Raw genomic sequence first — 8,253 nt, forward strand, 5'->3', positions numbered from 1 at the left:
AATTAAAGGTCTCTCTATTCTGGGGATGAGGAGTTGTGGAGGGTATTAATAACCAGCCTATGATCACACAGTTTGTATGTCATATATTCAGAAACAGAAAAGACATCTTTTGAAATGTAATCTACTGTTTTGAAATTGTTTCCTTATATTCCTAAGTGAATTAGGCAGAGGCAAATAGACACAGATTGTAATAAGCATTCTGGTCAGAGGCCTTGGAACAACACCATCTTCTTGGGACAATGCTGGGTGGAGAATAAGAAAGTTAATGAGGCATGAAGCCAAAAGGAAGAATGGCTGATTGGGAATTGAGCCATGGTAAGGCTGAGCAATGCTGAGTGGACATGGAGGATGAACCAGCTGGAAAAGTAAAAGGCCAAACATATCACTACTGCTGCCAAGTTGGTGTGTGACAGAAGTAGGGTGAATAAGTAACTGATAGGTGAAACCTTGTTCCAGGAATAGGTTTGTATTTCTATCCTACCAGTAATCACACCAAAGGGACCAAGTGTTAATTAGATGACTAAGTGCTTATATACCTATGTAAACCTCAAGGCAGGTTTGAGAGAAAAACACAGTTCTCCCTAAATTGAGTCAACCTAAGACCTATCAAAATACCAGCATATATTGAAATGTCAAATACCAAAATTTATGCATAAACACAAAGGACCCAGAAAAATTTTTTACAAGTTACTATAAAGCTATAGTTATTAAAACAGTATAGTGATGGCATAATGATAGATTAATAGAAGAAAATTGAAAATCCACAAAAAAGCCATTATTTTTTTAAAGTCAAGACAATTTGTTGGAAGAATGGATAATCTATTAAAAAATTGGTGCTGGTATTCTCACATCTATACATATAGACTCCTTTGGACTATATATCACTCCATACATAAAACCTTTACTACAAAGGGGAGCATAGACTCAAAAACAGTAGATAAATATACAAGAATATTTGAGATAAGGAGAAAAGTTTATTATTCTGAGGTAAATATGATTTTGATAAGACATCAAAAGCATGAGCCTTAAATGGAAATAAATGATAAACTGAAATTCATCTTATATGATTACAGAGCACTTAGGTTCATAAATTTACAACTTCAGTTTCCTTGTATTATGAATAAATTAGGAAACAGAAAGTGATAACCGATTCATTTAAAGGATTATAGAAGCAGAAATGAGTCTATATATCCTTCTACCCTGCCTATGACCATCTTACAATTTATAGAAATACATGAGGCAAAGGCTGGATCATAGGTAAGTGATCCAGTAAAACAGGATAATTGGCCTTTCCTAGGTTCAAAAGCCAGTAGGTGGAAGAATATAGGGTTTTAAAAAAGACACCAATTTAAAGAGAAAGGAATTAGGGTTTGTGGGATGTAGGAATCCATGTCCTTCTAGGACTGGCAGTATTCTTTGTTGATAGGATAGAGAGTACAAGAATTTTGTATCTTTTCCTTGGAGTCATTTTTAGTATTCAGACTTTTCTTTCCCATTAATCATAATAATTTTGCAAGTGAGAAAAAGGTGAAGGTCTGCTAGCCAAAGGGAAGGACACAAGTCTCTCCCTTAAGTGGAAGCTGGCAGCCAACTTTCTGGAGAAGCTAAGACAGGTGGATCTCTAGTTCAATGTCAGTCTGAGCTATACCTTTAAGCTGGGAAAACTAGCGCAAATTTATAATCCCAGAATCTATGAAGTTGGCACAGGGGTATTTTAATAATGTTGAGGCTAGCATAAGCTACATAGTGAGTATCATGCCAGCCATTGTTATATATTATGACACTGCTAAAAAAAAAAAGGAAGAAAATAAAGGTCGTCTCCCATCAGGGCTTTAGCATGGGATCATGATTACAAACTTTTGGGTTGAGTAGGCCTGGCTTCCTGGCTCCTGGTTCCCCTGCTGTGGTGGGTGTACACCTGAAAAGTGTGTAGGCCTGTGCTCCCAGCTACAGAGAGTAGGCTCCAGCTTCCTATTCCTTATTGGGGCAGGCAGGGAACCACCAGATGCCCACATGTGTTTTGATACAGGATTTGAGTGTTTAGGAGGGGTCCCCAGAATTTGTGAGCTCCAGGTATTAGGTTCTGTCCTACCTTTAATAAAAAATTAATAGAGAGAAAAAGCCTATTTGCTGAGAAGAGGTAGTTGCTGGGGATGTTCTCACTGGGGCAGGGACCTTCAAGGAAACCCTTCTTGTTAGGGGCAAGGTAGACACAAGTGAACCCATATCTGAACTTGTTGGCCTCCTCTGATTGGCATGAAGCTATGCCTTTGGCTGCCTACAAATTCCTGCAAACTTGCCTTAGTCACTTCCAGAGACTGATGCCTCCAAACCAGGTAGCTGTGAAGACTCTTGGCTAGGCCTGGCCTATAAAAACCAGGACCATCCTTCCCCTCTTCCCACTGCTGCCCATATCCCCCAACAGGAGACTCCACTGCTTTCCTGATTCTGCAACAAATGGGGATCATAGAAGCACCTGGCAAGCCCAGGGAAAAGGAGATGTGCCTCCAGAACCAGCTCACCTGTGATATAGTGGGGACATAGAAAAAAGTTCTACTTCTCCTGAGCCCCACAGGCAAGGCATGGCGGTGAACACAGGCTGAAGATATTCTAGCACTCCTTACCAGTTCTATCAGCCACCAGGCTAGAGATGCTGGTGCACTCACACCCTTCACAACCTGCACGTCTGTGGTTATAATCCCATCCCACTCCAATCTGGTTCAAACCTAAAACAGAACACTCACTGAAGAATTTACAAGTACTTGCTTCCTCCTTAATAAAATAGGACTTTTACCCTGAGATGGATAGAGGCCAATGCAAGAAAAACAAAACAAAACAAAACAATGAAAGTCAACAAACTGAGAGATCTCCACTAAAGATGCCTTGCCCCACAATGAAAGCCTCCAATGAAACAACAGAAGAAACAATAAAGGTTAAATCCCAAAATAAAAGCAAAAAAATTTACCAAGAAAATTGCTGAACTGTAGGCAAATCATCAAACAACCAACAACTAATAAATGAAATGCACACATTCTTCATCACTAAGCTCAACTTAATTGAGGAACACCAGAGAGATCTCAAGAGAGATAAATGAATTGAAGGCAAGTCAATAAATAGAGGATCTCAACAATAAGCTGATTAAGCTTAATAAAGATACAGGAAGCATCAAGAAAATCAAACCTTGACCTGAAATTGGACCTCAAAAAAGAGATGGACACTATGCAGAAAAACACATTAGAAAATAAAAATCAAGCAGAGCTTTTAAAAGCCTTTCTAGAAGCCCTCACTGACAGAATCAATCAAGTGAAGGGCATAACCTCTGAGCTGGAAGAAATTGGTCAGAAATCCAAAAACATTGATAAGTTCCAAAAAAATTTTGTGAACTGAATATGAGGGAACTGTGTAATACTCCAAATTGACCAATCATCTGGACTATAGGTATACTAGAAGAGGAACAACTCCAGACCTGAGCCTAGAGAACATATTCAAGAAAATTATTGAAGAAAATTTCCCCAATATCAAAAAAGAAAGGTCCATCCAGATACAAGAATTACATAGAAAACCAAACAGACTGAACTAAAGCACATCATAGTTAAAACTCTAAACAATGAAAACAAAGAGAGAGTGCCAACAGCAGCAATAGAGAAACAAGTCTTACATAAAAAGACAATCCCATCATGGTTATCTCAGAAGTCTCAGTGGAAAACATGAAAGCCAGAAGTATTGGGATGGAGCACTTAAAAAAATAATAATAATGGCTTCCTGCCCAATGTACTGCACCAAGCAAAAGTATCCCTCATAATAGATGGAGAAAGGAAACTTTCCATGACAAAATCAAGCTCTATGATTATATGAACACAAAGTAAAACCTATAGAGAATACTTCAGGAAATATTCCACATAGAAGCATTAGACAACCAACTTCAAAAGCCTACAGAGAGCCAGGTGTGGTGATGCACGCCTTTAATCCCAGTACTTAGGAGGCAGAGGTAGGGGGAATCACTGAGTTCACAGCCATCCTGAGACTACATAGTGAATTCTAGGTCAGCAGAGGCTAGAATGAGACCCTAACTTGAAAAAAAAGGGGGGAACCCTACAGAGGACAAGTACAATAGCCAAAACTATAGTAGGCATGAAAAAGTTCAAAGAGCCAAACCCCATAAACCCTCCAGCACGGCATTAGGAGCCCAAAGTGACCAGAGGGAAGTCTTAGCTTCGAGTTCAATAGAATGTTCTTTGTGTCTCCTGGCAAAAGCACTCCCCCAACTGGGACCAAGACGTGTAGTCCAGTAGAGTGTAAGGTTGTGGGAACAGGAAGCAAAAATCTAGCTAACGGGTCACTTGGGGTGATGGTAAGTGGACCATTCCCATTTCCACCCCTTGATTCCTGGACCCGTGAATCCGGGCTATAGGAGAAACAGTACCATATATAGGACGCTGATTTAGAGCATATACAGCCTGCTGGAGGACACTACCCCAGCCCTCCAAGCTGTTGCCACCTAGTTGGTGCTGTAGCTGTTTCTTCAAAAGGCCATTCCACCATTCTATCAATCCAGCTGCTTCAGGATGGTGGGGCACATGGTAAGACCAGTTAATTCCATGATCATGACCCCACTGCCATACTTCCTTGGTGGTGAAGTAAGTTCCTTGGTCAGAAGCAATGCTGTGTGGAATGCCATGACGGTGGATAAGGCATTCTGTAAGCCCACGGATGGTAGTTTTGGCAGAAGCACTACATGCAAGAAAGGCAAATGCATACCCAGAATAAGTGTCTATTCCAGTAAGGACAAAACGCTGCCCTTTCCATGATGGAAGAGGTCCAATGTAGTCAACCTGCCACCAGGTTGCTGGCTGGTCACCCCAAGGAATACTACCATATCAGGGGCTCAGAGTCGGCCTCTGCTGTTGGCAAATTTGGCACTCAGCAGTAGCCGTAGCCAGGTCAGCCTTAGTTAGTGGAAGTCCATGTTGTTGGGCCCATGCATAGCCTGCATCTCTGCCACTATGGCCACTTTGTTCATGGGCCCATTGGGCAATGACAGGGGTAGCTGAGGAAAAGGGTTGACCACTATCCACAGAACAGGTCAGCTTATATACTTGATTATTAAAGCCATCCTCCAATGAGGTCACCTTCTGATGAGCACTGACATGGAACAAAAGTATCATATCCTTTGCCCATTCAGAGAGGTCTATCCACATACACCTTCCCCAAATTTCCTTTTCACCAATTTTCCAATTGTGCTCCTTCCAAGTCCCAGATCATCCAGCAAAACCATTGGCCACAACCCACGAGTCAGTGTATAACTGCACATCTGGCCATTTTTTCTTCCAAGCAAAATGCACAACCATATGCACTGCCCGAAGTTCTGCCCATTGTGAAGACTTCCCTTCACCACAGTCCTTCAGAGTTGTCCCAGAAAGGGGCTGTAATGCTGCAGCTGTCTACTTCTGGGCAGTGCTGGCATAACGTGCTGAACCATCTGTAAACCATGCCCTAGATCTCTCCTCCTCAGTCAGTTGATCATAGGGCACACCCCATGATGCCATAGGTGCATGCTTGGGGACAGAAGGTATTGCAACAGGAGTAGCAACCTGGTACCAAAATCTGTATTAGCCAGGGTTCTCTAGAGGAACAGAATTGCTAGAATGAATTATTTTACAAAGTGAATTTATTGGATTAGTTTACAGTAGTCCAATAGCAGTTGCAGGCCTGAGAATCACCGAACCTGGTAGCTGCTCAGTCCATATGGCCAGATGCCTCAGCAGTCCCGACCTGGCAGTGCAGATGGTGCCAGAAAGCCTAGAGGCTTACTGAGGAGCCTCTGGGTTTCAATCCACATGGGTCTTCAGTTGATGTTGGTCTTTAGTCCGCACTGGTCTTCAATCCACGCTAGAAGGTAGGGAGCAGCTCCAGCAGCCAAGTGGAAGGAAGGAAGGAAAAGGGAACTCTTTTACCCAGAGCTTCCTTATATCAAGTCCCCCTCTGAGTGGGGCTGCCCACTCTGTGGGTAGGGCTCACCCTGGGGGAAAGACCTCCTCCTTTAGTTGATCCTTCCTAGAAGCAGTCTGTGGATTACTAAACAGATCAAGTTGACAACACCTTAACTCTCACAGATGGCCACTTTTTAATTATCAAGGGAATGATCCAACAAGAGGACATGACAATCATAAATCTATATGCACCAAACACAGGAGCATCACATTTTACAAAGCAAAACTTACCTGAGGACAAATCAGAAATAAATTCCTATACTATGATAGTAGGGGAACTCATTACCTCACTATCATCATTGCACAGATGATCCAAGCAGAAAATCAACAGGAGAATAACAGATCTTAACAACACCATGGATCATAAGTTCTACAGGTGATTAATTCCTTCAGTAAAGTGCCAGGATATAAAATCAACACACAAAAATCAGTATCCTTCCTATATACAAAGGATAAATATACAGAAAAAGAAATCAGTGAGGCTGTCCCATTTTCAAGAGTAAGAAAAATACATCAAATGCCTTGGAATAACGAAGGATGTTAAAGACCAATACAACAAAAACTTTAAAAAACACAAGAAATAAATTTAGAAAGACTTGAGATGATGGAAAGACCTACCATGCTATTGGATAGGAAGAATTAATATTGTGAAAATAGAAATTCTACCAAAAGCAACATACAGATTTAAGGCAATACTAATAAAATATCCAACATTATTCTTCACAGAGATAGAAAAAAGTGATCTCTAAATTAATATGGAATGGTAGTGGAACTCAGATATCCAAACATATCTTCAGCAAAAGAAACACCTCTGGAGGTAACAACATACCTGATCTAAAGCTATACTACAAAGCCATAGTAACAAAAACAGCACAGTAGTAGCATTAAAACAGACATATAGACCAGGGGAACAGAGCTGAAGACACAGTCCTAAGTACAAGCAACTATAGCTACTTGATCTTTAACCAAACAACAGACAATGTTTACTGGAGAAAAGACAGCATCTTCAACAAATTTTGCTGGACAAATTAATAATCACATGTAAAAAAATGAGACTAGACTCACTCCTCTCACCATGCATAAAAATAAACTCAAAATGTGGTTCAACATATGCAAATCAATAAATGTAATACATTATATAAATGGACTTAAGGACAAAAATCACATGATCATTTCAGTAGATGCAGAAAAAGCATTTGACAAAATCAGACATCTCTTCATGATAAACGTCTTACAGAAACTGCGAATAGAAGGAACATATCTCAACATAATAAAAGATACTTAAGACAAACCTACGGCCAACATAATACTAGATGGATAAAAACTTGTAGATTTTCCACGAAAATCAGGAAGAAAACAAGGGTGTCCACTGTCCCCACTTTTATTTAATATAGTACTAGAAGTCTTAGCCATAGAAATAAGGCAAGACACACACATAATAGGGGTACATATTGGAAAGGAAGAGATAAAGTTATTATTTTCAGATGATATTATTCTATATACAAAGGACCCTAAAGACTCTACCAGAAAACTGTTAGAGGAGCTGGTAAACACTTATAGCAATGCAACAGGATACAAAATAAACACAGAAATCAGGAGTCTTCCTATATACTAACAACAAACACACAGAGAATGAAATCAGAGAATCACTCCCATTCACAATTACACCAATAAATAAAAATAAATAAATAAATAAACTACTTGGGAATAAACCTAACCAAGGAAGTGAGGGATCTCTACAATGAAAACTTTAAAACACTCAAGACAGAAATTGCAGAAGACAATATGAAATGAAAAGACATCTCTTGTTTTGGATTGGAAGAATCAATATTGTGAAAATGTCAATCTTATCAAAAGCAATCTACACACTTAATGCAATCCCCATTAAAATTCCAATGGTATTCTTCACAAAAATAGAAAAAATAGTCCAAAAATTCATTTGGAAGCACAAAAATCCTCACATATCTAAAACAATTAGTGTTATCACCATACCTGATTTTAACCTGCATTACAGAGCCATAGTAACAAAAACAGTATGATACTGGCACAAAAACAGACATATAGATCAATGGAACAGAATAGAGGAAAAAGATGTAAGTAGCTACAGCTTTGATAAAAATGCCAAAAATAGGGATAGAGTAATGGCTTAGTAGCTGAGGCATTTGTTTGCAAAGCCAAAGGACCCAAGTTCAATACTGCTGGACCCTCATTAGCCAGAAGCACAAGGGGATGCACATGTCTGGAGTTTGTCTGCAGTGGCTGG

The sequence above is a fragment of the Jaculus jaculus genome, chromosome 3, assembly GCF_020740685.1.
Source record: "Jaculus jaculus isolate mJacJac1 chromosome 3, mJacJac1.mat.Y.cur, whole genome shotgun sequence".
Lineage (NCBI taxonomy): Eukaryota > Metazoa > Chordata > Mammalia > Rodentia > Dipodidae > Jaculus > Jaculus jaculus.